Source organism: Lithobates pipiens, unplaced genomic scaffold (assembly GCF_037356315.1).
Source record: "Lithobates pipiens isolate NorthernLeopardFrog02 unplaced genomic scaffold, aLitPip1_a1.2 Scaffold_18, whole genome shotgun sequence".
Classification (NCBI taxonomy): domain Eukaryota; kingdom Metazoa; phylum Chordata; class Amphibia; order Anura; family Ranidae; genus Lithobates; species Lithobates pipiens.
This window is the reverse complement of record NW_027507758.1, coordinates 131,857,688-131,877,197: the sequence shown is the minus strand read 5'-3', so window position 1 is coordinate 131,877,197 and position 19,510 is coordinate 131,857,688. Positions and strand designations below refer to the sequence as shown.

The 19,510-nt window shown below is 43.6% G+C and overlaps 1 protein-coding gene across 2 annotated transcripts in view; it reads right to left on the bottom strand.

Moving 5' to 3' along the window:
• TTLL2 (tubulin tyrosine ligase like 2) overlaps window positions 1-1,516 on the bottom strand; it is a 37,613-nt gene extending 36,097 nt beyond the window's left edge. The window contains exon 1 of one of the 2 annotated variants that reach the window (XM_077486132.1): window positions 1,429-1,516. The gene's annotated coding sequence lies outside the window, so the exon portion shown is untranslated. The remainder of the gene's footprint in view (window positions 1-1,428) is intronic. The other variant, XM_077486133.1, reaches the window with a different exon arrangement.
• Between the last annotated feature and the right edge of the window lie 17,994 nt (window positions 1,517-19,510).

Sequence of the window (19,510 nt, the reverse complement as noted above, 5' to 3'; positions counted from 1 at the left end):
ACTGCTTTAGTCTATATATGCTTTACTGCATATACAGACTGATTTTACTGTAGTGGGATTAGTGACACTTCAAGTCAGGGGTGCCCAACCTTTTTAGGAGTGAGGGCTACTTAAGCAACTTGGTAACCAGTCGCGGGCCACAATGAGCGGAGTGGGTGGATGACAGGTCACGGCTACTCTATAGGCCCTCCCATCTAATCCACCCAGATAGAAGGGGGCGAATTCCCTTCTATTTTTTTATCATATTTTTAGGACCGGATTGGAGGCAAGCGGGAGTAAACAGACAAAAGTCTGTTTACATCTGCCGCTCTGGAGAGGTGAATTGAGGGTCCAATTGGGTAGGACTGATCATGTGAAAAGGGTCTAAACTGCTTTCACACTGATGTGCTGTGGTTTACCCACACCATGGGTGCAGGGTAGTGCACCTGTGTCTATCCTGTGGGTTAACTGAACTTTGCCATAGACTCTGCCTGTGGCAAAAGCCAGCGGTGTACAGGAAGCATCGGCCTATGGGACTCTGCTTTGCAGCCACTTTCTTCCTCTACCACCAGCTTCATTCACAACACTGATGCTGTGGTATTGCGGTTCGGCAACTTGCGATCTGGGCTTGCTAACCCACCATTCCAGAGCAGGAGGTCGCGGGCCACATCATAGGGCTCCGCAGACCACATGTGCCCCCCCTGGGCCAGTGGTTAGCCACACCTGCTTTAAGTGTTTAACAGCATTTTAGAGCCACAAGCTTTTGTGGGACTATCGTTTTGAGAGATTGTAGAGTCATAGAGAGTGTACAGTCAAACTGTAATGCCTATGGTGAGCCTGAAGCTGAACATACATGGTTAGTTTTTTTCATTTGGCCAGGGGGCTGAATGATTAAAAAAAAATAAAAAAAAATAACAGATTCCGTCATTCGCACAAACAGGGATGACAGGAGAATCCCCCTCCATCTGGACATTGTATTCTGACAATAGAATAAATGGTGGCTGCAGCATAGGCGTGCACAGGGGGTGTGCCGGATGTGCCTGGGCACACTCTAATCACCCCGTGTGGTGCAGATTCCCCCTGCTGATATTTCACCAAAGCACTTCAAATTGTAAAAAACAATTAAAAAAAAACTAAAAATAAAAAACTAAATGAGATAACTAATAACGTCCACTGCCCTACTTACACCATCCGTGTTTTAATACATTTGGGGTCCACACCCTAATGCAATAGGCTGTGTACACCTTTGAGCTGCAGCAATAGAAAAAAGAGGGGGAGCCCACACATTGGATGGAATTCTGCTGGTCCCTATGTTGCTGATGAAATATTAACACTCAAAAACAAATATATTTTACAAAAACTAAATTAAAAGTTTGTAATCAACTACAGCATAAACAGTATACACCAAGAATACATTTTTAAGAATTAAAAAAAAAATTGGAGAATCACCTTGATTATTCTTCTTTCAGTGGCTCTTGTCCCTTGTCACAGCACCGGTGGATCAGCTGTGTGTGAGCAACAATTCTTTAAATTCTCCCTGACACCCTGTGCAGTACCGCCCTCCTGCGAAACTTCAGAAAGGTTGCTATGAGACAGTGTCACAGACACCGCAAATGACAAAGGGCTTTTCAAGTGAAAGAAACTGTTCAAGAGGAAAGAGATTAGGAGTGCAACAAATGATTGGAATGGGACTAGTTAATGGGCTTTTATTGCCTTTTAGGCTTACCATACATGATTCATTTTTTTTTGTTCAACCAGTGGGTTTGTCCCTCCCGCTGTGCTATTGTATTTTGCCAGCGGGGAGCCTTTCCCATCCGTAGAATACAATGATCAGTGCTGCCGGCTATAGACTGGAAAAAGACAGCTGCTGTGACATCCAAATATTAACTACTTCCTGCCCACCCACAGTAGTTATACTGTAGGTGGCAGCTGCAGGCCAGGCGGTGTACCTTTCTAGCCTGTGTTCTGCCGAAAACTTCAACTCGCCAAAATCTCCAACCACGTCACTTCCGGTGACTATCCAGCAGCAATAATTGGAGATTTCCACAAGTTGGCTATTTTCACAGAACACCGGCAAGCGTATACAGCGTATACAGTTTGGTACACGATATAATGAGTGGACATTGTTAGTCAGCCCACTAGTAACCAACAACACGGTCGCCGCCAAGGTGGTGACAACTTTTTTCCTCCTTACCCGGTGTTCTGTCCAAACAGCCAAGTACCCCCAACAGGCCAAGTTTATGGAATTTCTCTTAGATAAAATAGCTGTCCAAAATATCAAATTAAATCTGATTTAAAGCACCTGTGCAAGATAAAGGAAAAACTGAAAACATGGCCTGTTGGGGGTATTTGACAACAGGGCTGAGAACCACAGCCGTAGTGTATACGCTGCCGATGTTGTGCCATATAGTGTCCGGCCATCATATAGCGTCCGCCCCGTACTGCGCATGCGCAGTACAGAGCAGACGAAGCTTCGGAAAATCTCAGAAGTTGAACGGCGCCTGCGCCGTAAGTGGAGGTGGTAGCCCCACCATCCAAGCGGACATAGGGTTGTGAATATTAGAGGGCCCCTCGCGGCCTCGCTTCGCTCAGCCTCGCTGCGCTCGGCTCTTTTATATTCCTACTCTATGTCCACTTGGATAGTGGGGATAGAACCTGGACTCACGGAGCAGGCGCCGTTCATCCTCAGCAATTTTCAGAATCTGTGTTGCTGTGTACTGCGCATGCGCAGTACACAGCGGACACTATCGCATGGGGGACCTTATATGACAAGACACCGGTATTTTGTGAAAAAGCCACCTCTTTAAAATCTTCAACTCTTGCTGCTGGAGAGTCACGTAGTTGGATATTTTGACGAGTTGGAGTTTTCAGCAGAACACAGGGTTAGGGGCGTGCATGTGCGTGCCTACTGCCGACCCACAGAACCAGTTTGGCAGCCGATTTCTGCCAATGATTTGGGCTGCAGTCAGCTGATTGGCTGTTGTCAAGTCACACACAGACTTCACAGTGAACATCGATCTGGCTGTTTCTTCTCCCAGCAAAGCAGGAAGAAAAAATAGCCAGATTAAAAAGTAAAAGCAGCACACATTACATACTGAAAATAAATAGTAAGGTCTCAAATGGAGATAATCAAATAATTTAAGTAAGGGGTACAATCATCCTGTTATGACAATAAACAGAAACACAGTACACACTGTTAGGCAAACAGTTAACCCCTCTATTGCCCCAGATGTTAACCCCTTCCCAGCCAGTGTCATTAGTACATTGCCAGTGAACAATATTATCACGGATCAAGGTTTTATGTGCAGCTCGTCCCAGCCCCCACTAAATACTTACCTGAGCCTTATCTCGATCCAGCACTGTGCCTAAGAGCAGTGACATTGCTTTCTCTCTCTCCCTTCTCCACGGACTCAGCGGTGGGGGGGGGGGGGGGTACCATGGGTGTGTGTGACCTTAAAAGCTGTGACACATTCACTGTCACACGTCCTGTGAGTAGGCACTGTTGTGTCCAGGGCCATTTTTAAGGCAGGGCAAAAGGGGCAGCTGCCCTGGACCCTGTCATTGTTGTGGGGCCCAAAGCAGCTGCCTCATGCTTGCCAACTATCCCAGTTTAAATTTCATTGTCTCTTGCTGTGTCCTGATATCTCAGTGTGAAGTGCTGCTACTAATGCTGCCCAGCTCTGCCCTATTGTTGTGTACAGATGACTCACCGGCAGACCCTGCATTTACATGTAAATAACCAGCATTCATATGTAAATAGCAGCAGCTTTCATATGTAAATAGCTGCATAGATATGTAAATAAAGGCGGCATCCATATGTATAGCATGGCCCCTGGAGTGAGGAGATGATGTGCTGTAACTTCTATAAACAAATCAGTGAGCAGTATTACTGTACAGTAATCTCAACAAGCAGAAATCATGTGCTGTAACCTCTAGCAACTAACCAGTGAGCTGTAATGAGTTCTGTAACCTCTAGCAACCGGTCAGTGAGCGGTAATGATACACTGTAACCTCTGGCAACCAATTGCAATAGCTGCCTGATCTGATTCAGTAAACTGATTTTGAATCTAGCTGCTATTTATTGTATGTCTCGGAGCAGGTGGAGAGCAAAAATGCATGGGGGGGGGGGGGCAAGAAAAGTTTTGCTCAGGGTCCAATCAATATTAAGGACGGCCCCGGTTGTGTCACAGAAGTCGTAGAGCTTGCTCTCTGAACTACACAGGTGCTGAGAGGAGGAGTTCCAGGAGGCAGAGTCAGTACAGGAATCATTGCCTGCAGACAGCAACATACCGTGATATTTGTATTCCTTTGACATTTACAGTGGTTGTAAAGGCTTCAGGATTTTTACCTTAATGCATTCTCTGCATTAGGGTAAAAAACCTTTTATGTGCAACTCCCAGCCCCCCTAAATACTTACCCCAGGCTGATCTCGATCCAGTGCTGTGCCCGAGAGCAGCCATGCTGCTGTCTATCTTCCGCCTCACTGGCTTCATTGAGAGCAGTGGGAGCCATTGGCTCCTGCTGCTTTCATTCAATTCCATTGATGAGGGAGGGCACAAGAAGAAGAGGAGGATCGAGCTGCTCTGTTCAAAACCATTGTATAGAACAGGTAAGGTATGTTTGTTTTTTAAGAAAAAAAAATCCCTTTAGGCCCCTTTCACATGGTGCTGTCTGTTTTAATGGACTCTGCTTGGTTAGCAGGGATCGCTCTGTTGGTCCCCCTTGAGCCGGCGGATGACAGGTCCGTCTCCGCTCACTGTGGAGGGATGGACCTGTCAGAGCTCCACTCTCCTCTATGGGGGTTTGGATGAAAATAGACCACCTGTCCGTTTTCATCCGATCCGCCAGACGGATGGAAAATAGGGTTTCCATTAGTCTAGATTCAGCGGATCAGAGCGGACATCCGTCGCTCCATAGACCTGCATGATGTGTCCGTTCAGGTCCGCCTGAACAAAGGGGTACAAGAAAATTGTACATTGTTCCTGGCTTTTTATTAAGTAGAAATTCAATGTTGTTGAAGGATCCCGCTTAACAAAAAGTACTACCGTTATGGAGGACCCTTCACTATGTATGGATCTGTCTCCCTGGTTCCAGCTATTAATTAGTCTACATTAAATAGTTCCTGGGAGAAGCAAAAAGGACACAAAGAGAGAGTTCACAGAGTTCTAATGTTTCTCATCTAAACCAAGTGGTAGGTATGGTATAGCATGTCAGTTAATCCTGGTTCACACCAGTGCGATTTGTAATGCATTTTGACAAGTCTCAGCGACTTTAAAAAAGGTTCCTGCACTACTTTTTTTGTGATTTCATGGCGACTTGCATTGACTCCTGTTAAATGAATTTGCAAGCTGCTTTGAAATCAGGGGTCCTAATCGCACTGATCTGCAGCTTTGAAATTGCGCTAAAGTATCGCAATTTTAAAGCCACACTGGTGTGAACCAGGGCTAAAAGGATTGAAAGGGTTTTAGTCTCCATTCACACCGGTGTGATTTGTCAGTTCCAAATCGCATGACAAGTTGCACCCTATTGTCGGCAATGGAACCGTTCAAATTGGTGCCTCAACGATTTGCGGTGCATGATGTGGTACAGATGTCAGCACGATTTTAAAGTAGCATTCAATGTGAAGGGGGACTCAGAGTTGAAAGTTAGAGGCAAAAAAAGGGTGGGTTGGAATGGCTAGGGTTGGGTCTTCAACGCCTTATTTTTGGGGTTAACAACTACTTAGTCAAATCAACAGCGTCCAATCAAAATCAGATGGAACACCAGTCACTGCTTCACTTGTGCACCGTGACCAGTCATATATCAGCCCCTAATTTTTGTATGCAGGCAGCCGGTATTGGAAGGACCTGCTGGGTCCAGTGGCAGCCCCTACTGCAGGGTGCATGGGCGCCAACCCCCCTATCCATGCGACTGGCCCCCTAATCTAGGCACAGGGTGCTGAACACATGGATTCCAATCAGGGTTTTTTTTTTTTTTTAAAGCACCTGATTAGAGCTCTAATAGTCTTCAAAAAAGGGTGGGCTTGGAGCGCGGAGCACTGCGTCCCAAGCCCACCCAGTGGTAATAACGAATGAATATTCTTGTCACACCCATTTTTTACAATTGGCCGAAAGGAGAAGCGCTCCAATATGCCTAGGAGGAGCAGGGAGGAGACACATGGCAGAGGCTGCCCGCCCAGAGGGAGGCGCTGCCCGCGCCATAAATGGGGAAAGTGGAAAGTGGGGGGGTTGCGTGTGACCTGACTGGGAGGGGGTAGAGGCTGTGGTTGCACTGTTTGCAGCCCCCTCCAAAAAAATGTACCACCATCCACCACTGGCTGGCTCCCACCTACAGCTCTACTCTCTATTCGAGCTATGTATACTTGCAAGGCAATATCTAAGTCTGTACATGCTTTTGATGCACACAGAGTTTTTTTTTTTTTTTATCCTTTGTGCCTATAGAGGAATATATTTAAAGGAAAATGTTTGTGCCTGGAGACAGTTCAGCTTTAAGATGAAACTCCACTCCGCTCCTGAGGCAAACCTAATTATGTTTGCCTATTATTTGGAAGGTTGGGTTTTTATGGGGGTCAGCATAGTGCACAGGAGTGGTGGGCAGTCAAGCAAGTTGTAAAACTGACATAATGGGGGTTATTTACTAAAGGAAAATCCACTTTGCACTGCAAGTGCACTTGGAAGCAAAGTCACTGTAGATCCGAGGGGGACATGCAAGGAAAATAAAAAACAGCATTCTGGCTTGCACATGTTTGGATGATAAAATCTGCAGAGATTCACCTCATTTCAGATTTACCCCTTAGATTTAGAGTGACTGCACTTCCAATTGCATTTGCAGTGCAAAGTGGAGTTGCCTTTCGTAAATAACCTCCAATGAGATGTAAATCAGGCTGCCTCTGCTTCAGCAAATTCTATGCAATAGGTTTACAATGCATCCCCTATACCTAGGGTGACCAGACATCCCCGGTTTCCGGGAACAGTCCCCGGATTGAGAACACTGTCCCTGGACCAAGGCTGTCCCTGGTTTTGTCCCCAGATTGGATTTGAACAGGGACTGGGGCAATTTCAAAGACAGTCAGTGCAAAATAAAAATAAAAAAATCTGAATTACACACCTCCGCTCCGCCACTCCTACTAGCTTAGGGGAGTGCATTTTTTTGCCATTATCTGTGCCCCTTTCTGATGATCATCTGCTGGTCGGAGCAGAGGGAATATTTCTTCAGTTTTGGGCGCATGCCCATCCAGCTCTGCTTGCATGTTCTTCTGCCTTGGCTCAAGTCCTGGCTTGCCTGCTTATCTCCTTTCCTTCCCTGGCAGAGTGATCTTCCTCTGCTCCCCACCCAGTAGTAGCCGGGGCCTGGAGAGTAAGACTTGACACGCTGTGAGGCAGGCGGCGATGGGCAGAGAGTCGCTGATTGGTGACATTACCAGTAAATTTTTTTTTTAAAAAACCCCGGATTTCATTTTAAATATCTGGTCACCTTACCTATACCTGTAATCCTGGGCAGCCAGTTGTGATAGATTTCAAAATTCTGCAATGGATTTATCACTGAAGATGATCCAAATTTTCACTCTAAACAGAGGCAAAATGAAAGGATAAGTTCACTTTTGGGAATATGTTATATGTTCCACTCGTTTTTAGGGTGAAAAGTGTAAAATGTTCCCACTCCTGCAGCCACCGCTCACTCCTCTGCTTTTAGTTGCAGCACGCGAGGGATTTTCTTCTCCAGCTTGCTGTCACTATTTAAAGAAAAAATGCGGCTTTGCGGGGCTCTGCCTGACCAGCTATGTCATTCATTCACAGAGTTCCTGTGAATGGCAAACTACAAGTACTGATACCCTTTGTGGCTGTCAGCTTGTAGATTTAATGAACTACCATGGCACTGTTGGCCGCTCTGGTAGCTCATTATCTCTTCCTATCAGTGTGTATCTACCTGCCCGTACGAGGTAGTCCTGCATGGCACCTGTGATCTGCTGATCACTGGTGCAATGCTTTACATGCTCCAAGTAAAAAAAATTTATAAATTCCCATTTTTTTACCTGCAAAATTATGTGCATTTATATATTTTTTGATAAAAAGTGAACTTATCCTTTCAGAAATGGTCAGGAGCAGGATTTATTCGGTCACTTTGTGATTTAGAGACGCTGAGGAAGAAATGTATGACTCAAGCTGTGTTGTTATAATAAATCTGTCACATGGACTAACTTGCTGCTTTAGTACACCGGACAATTCGATCGTGTGTGGGCTCCAGTGGACTTTTTCATCGTAAAAGTCTGGCAGACTTAGAAAGTAGTTTTGACTCAAAATTTGTCCGCTGGACTTGGCTTTCAGCGGTCATTCCGTTCGTCAGTGTGCTAGTCCGGTGGACTAAGAATGACGCATGCTCTGAAGCAAGTACAAGAAGGAAGCTATTGGCTACTTCCTTTTTCTAGTCCCGTTGTATGTGCTGTACGTCATCGCGTTTGAAATCGCCGGACTTTCGGAGTGTCCGTGTGTGGCCAAGTCCGGCGGATTGTTTGCCGGATTGTTTGCCAGACCAAGTCCACCAGACAATTCGATTGTGTGTACGCGGCATTAGAATTCTTTGACAGGTGCATTTTACCTGGAGTTAACCTCTTTCTGACCTGTATTTATATAGCTTCAAGTGGGTTTTGCATAGCTATAGACTTGTATCAGAATGTAAATCCTGCTTGAAAGAAGGCCCATTGACACAGGTCCTTATACTCACCTTTCCTGCACTACCCAAGAGTTTTCTTAGACCCTTTTCATACTGAGGCGGTTTCAGGTGCTTTCGCGCTAGAAATGGCCTTTGCTAAGTGCATGAAAACCGACTGCCATTCATTGCAATGTGTCTTTTCACACTGAGGCGGTGCACTTGCAGTACGTTATGAAAAGTCCTGCAAGCAGCATCTTTGATGCGGGTTGGGAGCGATGTATTTAGCGCTCCCAAAACACCCTGCTCATTGCAATAAATGGGCAGTACTTCCAAAGTGCGTGTTTTTGCCCTTTTTTTGGGGGTTAAAAACCACCCCGCTAGCGGTCAAAAAGCTTCGCTTTATCGCTAATGGCTGGGCGGCTCAGTGTGAAATTGGCCTTAAGTCATACACACTATCAGATTTCTGCTGATGTTTTTCCTTCAGATTTACCAAAACCTTAGGAGTTTCAATTTATATGCAATCAGGCAGGCCCTTGCACTACATGATTTTGGTAAATCTGAAGACAAAAATCAGCAGAAAATCTGATAGTGTGTAGAGTATGTGGTTTTAGAGCTGCTTTGAAATACCTGGTGCTTACAGGTATAGGGGGGACCTTTATCCATGATGCAGTGCTCTGGCCTAAGCAGCCAATCAACACCACCTGACATAAACTTACATGGAGTTTGCAGTGAAGTACAGTGTGGGTGGGCGGGGTGTGGGTTTTGAAGCACAACTCCAGTCAAAAACAAGATAAACATTAATATTTTATTGGAGATACATTTTAAAAATACAACTTTTGTTGCGGTATTTAATTTCAATCTGGAGCTCACCCCGGCAGTACTTCTTTTCTGTCAAGAGATGCCCTCAATCCGACATCCAGCATGATTTAAACCAATTTCTTTGAGCCCAGGCTTTTCTGGACCTACCCCAGCCTGTGACTGGACAGTAAAAGCAGAAGCAGCAGAATGATGTAATTTTGCTTTCTCATATCAGCATGCTCCTTATCATCATGTTGGCTTTTTCCATCACTTAGCCTTGTATGAACATAGAGACAGAGTCGCTTTAATGTGCCACAGCATATTTATATATATATATATATATATATATATATATATATATATATATATATATATATATATATATATATATTAACACTTTTGTTGGATGTTCATTGTATTTTGGTGCCAAAGGGTTAATGTTTGCTGATTTTCCTCCGCATGTATCACTTCCTGTTGAGAAGTAATAAATGCACAAGAAGGGGGGCCTTGTGGTTTTCTGGGAGTCGGAAGTCAGACCAAACTCCTGGAGATTAAGTTTCTGTACCCAGAGTAGGGTGACCTTGTGCAGGATCCCGATATGGGTTGTGTTACAACAAAAAATACGAGCACCACAGTCACAGCACTTTAAAAAGGCACAGAGGATAATGTTAGGTTGTTCTTCTTCATGCTGCCTTATGGTATGTTCTTTTGGAAACAACTACAGATCTTATGTACAAGCATCTTTATTCAGCAAAATAAGTTCTGATTAAACAACATCCAGTCTGATTTATTTGTGAAGAGAGTGTACTCCTTAAAGCGGAGTCGCACCCAAAAATGAAACTTCCGCTTTTCAGAATCCCACATTTGGCACCTTTCCGGGGGGGAGCAGATACCTGTATAATCCAGGCATTTGCTCCCACTTCCGGGTATAGATAGTCGCGGATATCTATGCTATATCCGGCACCTTCCCACCCCCCCCCGCTGTCTTCTTGGGAGACACACAGGTCCCAGAAGACAGTCGGGACCAGTGGAATCGTGCATGCGCAGTAGGGAACCAGGCTTCCCTTACTGAAGGTGGCGGTGCCTCCACCCGAGAGCCGAGGGACAGATCGGCTTTGGGTGCCGACATTGTGGGCGCCCTGGACAGGTAAGTATCCATATTTTAAAAGTCAGCAGCTGCAGAATTTGTAGCTGTTGACTTAAAAAAAAATAAAAAAATGTTGGCGGAACTCCGCTTTAAGTGAATGTGAACTGGAGAAAATTGTCTAAAGCTTCAATTCAACCCTCTGGGTGGTAAAGAGTGTAAAAATAACGAGAAGGAGGTGCAGCCAGTTTGGGAGAGGGAGCCGTGGTGGCTGGTGAGAGTGTATATAGCAGGGCCGTCTTTACGGCAGGGCAAAGGGAGCAGCTGCCCTGGGTCCTATCATTGTTGTGGGGCCCAAAGCAGCAGTCTCATACTTGCCAACTATCCCAGTTTAAATTCCCTTGTCCCTTGAAGTTTTAGCCCTGTGCTGTGTCTCGATATCTCAGTGTGAAGTTCTGTTACTAATGCCAGGTAAAGATGGCTCACCTGCACTCTATGTTTACATGTAAATAACCTGCATTGATATGTACATAGCAGCAGCATTAATATGTAAATATCCACGGATCGGCAGCATTGATATGTAAACAGAGGCATCATTCATATGTATATCATCCTCCCTGAGGTCATATCCACCATCACTTCTGCTAAATGCTGCCCACTGGGGAGATAAAGGGGCATGCTTGAAAGTCCTGCCTACAACTGTGGTCATTAAGCCTAACATCAGCCTGTTCTGCAAAGGTAAGCTAATTGGAGGTGTAACCCTTTTTCAAAATACATGGTGTCACAGCACCCTGAATTTTGGTGCATGTGAATACGCACATCTCAGCAGATGTGTGTGGGTGTCATTAACAATTAATGCCACTGGTGAGTATCTGCTGAAGGACAGCACATTTCTGTGGTGTCAAGAAAGCAATTTTGCATGCGTTCCCGACACACACAAATGTGAACGCAGGCTAAATGTCTCAGTTACATTGGTGGTCAGTGTATTGGTGTACAATTCTTTCATTCACACTATTGGCTAGTGTGAAGGTCCCCCTTACATTGGTGGTCAGTGAAAATCCCTCCTTACAGTGTAAATCGTCTCATTACATTGTGGCTTGGTGCACAATCCTTTCATATACACTAGTGGCCAGTGTATAGGTCCCCCTTACACTGGTAGTCAGTGTAAATTCTTCATTACATTGGTGGTCAGTGTAAATCCCTCTAACATTGGTGGTTGGTGTAGAAGTGTCACCTTACATCGGTGGTCAGTACAAATCTCCTCGAAAATGGTTGTCAGTATAAATTCCCCCTTACATGAAGGTCATTGGATATTCCCCCTTACACTGGTGGTTGGTGTAAATGTTCCTATTATATTGGTGTCAGTGTAGAAATCCCTCTTTATATTGGTGGGTGGCATAAAATCACCCATTACATGGTGGTCAGTGCAAATTCCCACTCACATTGGTGGCCAGTGTAAATCTCACCTGACATTGATGGTCAGTGTAGAATCACCCACTATATACTTGCCAAAGATTTTCAGCTTTGCTCTATGTGATTCTGAATTTGCCACAGTGTACTGTCTCCTAACTAATCCCATCACCCCACCATTGCCACTGATCCCATCAATCCCTCAGCATTGCCACTGATCACCCACTTCCCCAGCATTGCCACTGATTTCAGGAGTACTAGGATCTCCTCACCTCCCCAGTCCATTGTGTGCAAGCAGTGAGGAGATGATGTGCTGTAACCTTTAGCAATCAATCAGTGAGCAGTAATGATGTGCACTAACCTCTTGCAACCAATCATTGAGTGGTAAGGATATGCAGCAACCAATCAGTGAGCAGTAATAATGTGCAGTAACATCTAGCAACCAATTAATGAGTGGTAAGGATGTCCAGTAACCTATAGCAACCAATTAGTGAGCAGTATTGATGTACAGTAATCTCTAGCAACCAATCAGCAAGCAGAAGTCATGTGCTGTAACCTCTATCAAATATTCAGTGAGCCATAATGTGTGCTGTAACCTCTAGAAGCCAGTAAGTGAGCGGTAATGATACACTGTAAGCTCTGGCAACCAATAGCATTAGATGCCTGGTCTGATTAAGTAAACAGATTTTGAGTCTAGTTGGTATTTATTGTATGTCTCAGAGCAGGGGCCCAAGAAAATGTTTGTCCAGAGTCCAATCAATATTAAAGACGGCCCTGGTCTATAAGTAGGGTGGTTGGACACATGGGGCACCACTCCAAGCATTTGGGTCCATATTTTAGGGCCCGCTGTGGAATGGAACCAGTCCTAGGGACCTGGTCTGGAACCATGTTGGCGAGGCCTTGTGGAGTATGTGCAGTGGCTTCCCTTCTAGCCTTCAGCACAAATTAAAAACAAGGGTTTGTCAGGACGTTACATGAAGCCTTCAGGTTGAAGTTAGAAAAATTAAAGTGTGCAATGAGCTGTTGGAGGGAATCAGTGCCCAACTCTGTTCCCCTATAAATGACTCTGTAGTCAGTGCCAGGACAGGTGTGACAAGCAGTGAAAGGATGTTCTCCTTCTGATGTAGGGCCCGGTGAAACAATATGTCCTCCATGATGGGAGCTAAACCCACATGAGAGTCTGTCTGATTGAGCTCACAATACATCCAAAGAAAACACTGAAAACACTGATTCACAAGATAATAATATTTTTTAAATTGAGCTCCACCAGTCAGGATTTATCAGATTAGAAAAAGCAGAAGGTCATTATGTGTATACCATTTGGTCACCTGTTTTTCCTTTGAACTTCTTTTGATTGCAGTGCAGAGAGTCGATCAATTTGAATGATTGGAACATGTGGCTTTAAAATAAGAATTGTCTAAGGATAGTCTTTGTTGCCATCTAGTGGAAGTTTATGAACAGAGTTAGATATACTGAATACCCACATGAACATATTCATTTTTTTAAGTATAGAGTGTGAACCACCGGGGGAACCGAATAGTTCTCACCTAAATTTGTTGCCACATCACAAATATATATATTGTAGAAAGGCCCTAAAATAGGGACAAGAGTACCCCCCGGTACACTGGGACTTTATAGGCATACAGAAAAAGAAAGATATTTTAAAACATAATTTATTTAGAAAGACATAGTTTTGCGTCATCCTGTGCTAGTCTACCTATCTGAATGAAAAATATGGATTTTCCCTCTACTTGTGTTTTCAACCCGTGTTTTATTATTAAGTTTAATTTATCAACTATTCCTGTGCAAACTACCCCATTTTCCTGCATCTTATATCCTTTTTTACTCCTTAAACCCTCCCCCCTTATACCATTCTAGGTTACCCCTATATATATATTCCCCCCCAAAAAAGGGGAAGGGGGGGAAGGATTTCCTCTTTCACTTCCTCCTTATCTGATCCCCCTTTTCTTCCACCCAGGTTATCACGCTTGCTGGAGAATCAAAAAATAAAGTCTCTCCCAATGCTACTACGCAGAGTCGTGCCCGGTACAACAGAGCATATGTAACATCCAGTTTCTGAAGTCTACGATTAGTTTCTATGAATTCCGCTCTGCGCTTCTGTAAATCGAGTGAGAAATCAGAATAAAATGACATTTTAGCTCCCTTATATATAATAATGCTTCCCATCTCTCTAGCTTTGCGAAGTAGGGCTGCTTTGTCTTTATAGTTCAGGAATTTCAATAACATAGATCTGGGATGTCCTCCCTGGAGCGGGGTTCCAAGCGGGATTCTGTGTGCTCTTTCTATTGCAAATTGTTACGAAAAAGTTTCTCTACCAAACACCTCAATAAACCATTTTTCCAGAAATACGATTGGATCAGAACCTTCCCATTTTTCCGGGAGACCTACCACCCTCACATTGTCCCTGCGGAGTCTATTTTCCTTTTAATTCAATTTTCTTCAAATTTACCCATTTGTACTTTTAACTCTTTAACCTCATGATTTAGTGGGTACATCCCACCTTCATTCTGACTGATTCTCCCCTCGGCTGCTGTTATTCTATCAACCGTCTTCTGAAGTTCGTGTCGCATCATAGCTATTTCCTCTTTAATACCTTTTGTTTGGTCACATAATTCAACCAGCAACTGTTTACAAATGTTAACTGCCCCAACACCTCCTTTAACGTTGGTCCCAGGGGGACCTGCAGGGTTTTTTTTTCGGGTCTTCCAGCTACCCCAACGTTCTTATTAGTCACACCGCTGTTCCCGCTGTAGTTACCTGCCCTTGACTCTTTCTGTCCATTGGTATTTTTATTTGAGCCCCCTGGCCCCCCTTAGTTGGTGTGTGATCAGGGGTATGAGCATACCTTTCCAACTTTGCCGCCACTGCTGAAGCCCCAGATACTGCAGTGGGCTGGGACCCCTTCTCCTTGTCTTTAGCCGATCTCAGTGATTGAGTCCCAACATACCCCGCTGGTATCCCCACCTTTGGGGAGGAAGAAGAAAAAAAAGGGGGGGGGGGTGTATTTCTCCCCCCCTTTTTTTTTCCTTCTTCCCCTGGTACCTCTCAGGGAGTATTACCCTCTTATGTTCATGGAAATCTCCTTATCTGTTTTCCTTGTTATTGACTGCTTAAGATATGCAGACTAGAGTTTTGAATATTGGGTCATGGAATGTTCGAGGGATGGGTACACCTGTCAAAAGAGCAGCAGTGTTTGATGCCCTCGAAAAATGTGATGTGCAGCTGATCTGCCTACAGGAGACGCATTTAACTGAAGAAACCAAGTTACAAAATCGAAATAAGAAATACCAATATCAATTCCACTCAGTCGACACCTCCTATTCAAGGGGTGTGGCTGTGCTGGAAAGGAAAGAAGTTGCGTTTACTTGTCAGCAGATCAGCATAGATAAAGAGGGGCAATATATTTTTTTTACAATGTGTAATAGAGAACTGGGAGTATGTTTTTGCAAACATATATATTCCTCCTCCATTTAAGTTAGAAGTTCTGTACTGCCTATTGGAATTTATAGTGGATAAATCTGGGATCCCAGTTATAGTAGTGGGGGACTTTAACGAGGTCATTAATAAAAATCAGGATAGGTTTCCATCAGGAACCTATATGCGGAAGGGAGACGAGAGTTGGCTGTCTCAGTTTTTGCAGGAAGGGGGGCTGTTTGATATGTGGAGGGTGCGGAATCTGAGTGCGCTACAATATTCATGTTTTTCAAGCTCCTATTCCTCGCTCTCAAGAATATATCTGGCTTTGGGGAATGAGGAAGCAAATAGAGTAGTGAGGGATATAGTATATCAACCTAGGGGGGGGTCTGACCACTCTCTTTTGATAGTATCAGTAAATTTAGAGGGGAAAAAAAACTCCCAGAGTATGGAAGATGAACCCAGTATGGTTTGAGATAATTGGTGAACCGGATGAGGTGCTACTTAAGCTAGAAGAGTTTATAGAGTTTAATAAAGGACACTGCAGTAAGAGGAGTGATTTGGGACGCACTGAAGGCCTATCTCAGGGGCAGTGGCGGCTGGTGAAGTTTTAGGATGGGGGGGCGCAAGACCCCGCCCATCCATGGTTGGCCCCTCCCACTTCTCATAAGCCACACCCAGAATTTGTAGAATGATATTGGCGTGTATCCAGAATTTCATTGTCCTGCAAATACAGTAGCTGTGTACATAGACATACTGTACTAACATTATCTATGTATCCAGAAATACAGGGTTATGTACAGGCATACCTGTGTGAACATTGCAGTCTGTGCCCCCAGATAAGGATCGCAGACATCAGACTGAAGTGAAATGCGTTATTCATGTCGGTGCGCACAGCCTGACCTCCTCACACTCCGTAGTTCCTCTCCCAGAAGACTCGGCACACACACCACTTTCCAAGTCATTTAATTATTTAGCGCGACACACAGCCAAACAAACCAGCGGCTTCAGCTGACCAAACATTTCCAAGTATAAGAGAGCGAATCTTCATTACAAAGAGGAAGCAACTCAACAATGCCAAAGAAATCAAGATATACTTTTCTGGAGAAAACAAAAACAAACAAAAAAACAATCAAAAGCTATCATAAAGCAAGAGGACATCCAGCATCATCTAGCTCTTTTCTCCCCAGCCTGACTTTACCTTGCCCGCCCCTGTCATTCATTGAAATTCATTTTTTTCCTATCATGGATTCTCAGCATCACATGCAGGCGTTACCATAAGGTGGTCTGCATGTCTGAATGCCCATCTAGAACATTCAGTGCCACACACTGACATCCACCCATGAAGGCTCTTTTAGATCTGTAGAACTCCTCCCAAGAGTGAGCCCACCAATTGCATCAGCGCTGAGGGCTTTTGAGTGAAGTACGAATGTGAAAAGGCAGGGCACTGCCCCCCCCCCAGCCATGATCAGCCAGCATTGCATAGAAAGCACAGAGACCCAGTGATCACATTACCAGGTCTAAAATAAAAGCATTAAAATGAAAATGTAAAAGGTTTGATTTAAAAAAAAAAAAAAGATTTTATTTTGGTTTGGAATGGCAGCCCACTGCAGGGAAATAAAGGTTCTGGTTATGGGCCACCTAGACTTTCTGGGCTCAGGTGCCTCCGCTGCGCCCTGTATAGCCTCACCCTAGCTTGCAGGCAATGAGAGTGAGATTATGTAATTACAGAAACAAATTCCCAGGAATAGAAGGAATCCATCCCTCCAATGCAAATATGACAGGTAAACTGGGTACACCCAGCGACAAGGGGGGGACAGGAAATGAAAGATCGATGAATAATCGCCTTGGGGTGATAAAGGATTTCAGGTGCCAATGAGTCACAACCGGGAGAACCGGAAAATCTCAGAAAACCAAAAAGGAGGAAAAAATAAATAAAAATGTAGATTGCAGATTATATTGATTTTTCTGCCATTGGATCACATTTTTGTACCAATTTTTGCTGTATGTATGCAAATATGATTGACGCTATCCAGACTCTTGCTGGAGACATGGCTGTAGTAGCAGATTATTATAATACAGGATTTATATAGCACTGACAGTTTACGCAGTGCTTTACAACATGAGAGCAGACAGTACAATCCCAATTGTCAGCTCCCTGCAAGTTAGGAGGGCAGAGGATATATATATATATCTATATATATATATATATATATATATAGATATAGATAGAGATATATATCTATATATAAAAAATTTAAATTAAAAAATATAATATAATAAAAAAAATTATTATATATATATATATATATATATATATATATATATATATATATATATATATATATATATATATATATATATATTTTTTTTTTATTTATTTAAAAATATATTTTTTTTAATTGTAAATATACATAAAATATATAGGGAAAGCGCATCCCAGACAGATCTTATTTAGAAAATAAAAGCCACTCCTTTCATCTGACATGTGCCAACAATATTCAGACTGATGTAAGAGGCCGCTTGCCTAGGATGCAATTATTTTATCAGGACAAGGATGCATACAAATAAGCGCTGCCTCTTTAAAGAGTATTGTATGTTTGCAGATTAAAGGCAACATGGAACATTTCTTGAGAAAAGGTTTTTGTGGCCGATAGTAATGCAATTTGAACACGAACACACACACACACACACACACACACGTCTGTGTGTGATATATATATATATATATATATATATATATATATATATATATATATATATATATATATATATATATGTTTGGGGGTTCAAAGTAATTTTCTAGCAAAAATTGGTTTTTGACTTGTAAGCAGCAAGTGTCAGAAAAAGGTTTGGTCTTCACACACATTATATTTACACAGTACAAACTCTGTACAATGTCATGATCCATAACATCTATAGCACAACGCATACACAAAATAGAAATTAAATCCCTTATGCGGAAATTTTCACAGGAACAAAATGCAGTAATTAACAGTCTGGACCTATTTGCAAATGAACTTGGTTTCCATCTACTGGCACAAAATGGCTAGTTGGCCTTTAAATGTAGCCTACATATACAGGTATTTATGTATTGTGCTATGATGTTGTTTTCTGTATTTCAGAGTACAGATGTCTACCCCTGACCAATTTTTCTCTGCTTTGGAGGCTGACACTTCTCAGCTCTGTACTTGGGTAGGAGAACTCTTCCTGGAGCTGCACAATGGGACTTACACAACACAGGCACAGGCATACCATTACTGCATGTTATTTTATATATCAAACGTTATGTTGTACACACACACACACACACACCTTACCTGACTGTGTGCTCTCCGCAGCCGCTCCTCTCCTCTTACTTCCTGTTTCCTCTCTCAGGTGAGATGGGAGAGAGAAGACAGGAAGTGACATCTGACTCAACTCAGATGTCAATCAAACTGCCCGCCCGGCCGTAGTAACACATACTACAGCGCCGGGCGGAAGCTACTCAGCGCTTCAGAAAGCGCCCTGAGGCGGGCTAAACGCCCGCAAATGAAGCGCCACGCCTGCAATCTCATGATTGCATTGGCGTGGCGTTTCCCGGCGTACACTGTGACCACCGCTCGAGCACTTCCTTAAAGAACTTTTTTTTTTTTTTAAAGGGGCAGTTTTAAAACTTTTTTTTTTTTTTTACATTTTTTTTTTTTTTTTTTTTTTTTGTGACCACACAGGGGGGGCGGCGCCCGGGCGCCCCCTATGGACGGGCCGCCACTGCTCAGGGGTATTCTTATCCAACAAGTAGCAAAAATTAAGAAGACATCAAAAGAATGGGAGAATAGAGTTAAAAGGGAGGTAATGGAAGCAGAAGGAGAATACATGGAAAATCCCACCCCAGAGAAACAAAATATATGGTTAGAAAAACAACAGGAATATAAAGCAGTGATTATCAGGAAAATAGAGAATAAGAGACTATTTCAAAAACAAATTGCTTATGGGGAGGGGGAAAGAGTTGGGATGATGCTGGCACATTTGGTAAGTACCAATTCCTCGCCGTTCACCGTCCCCGCAATCAGGACAGAGAAAGGAGAAATTACATCACAGGGTTCAGTGATTATAGATACTTTCAGAGTATATTATGAGAAACTGTACAGATCGCAGGGGGCGGTGGGAGACAAG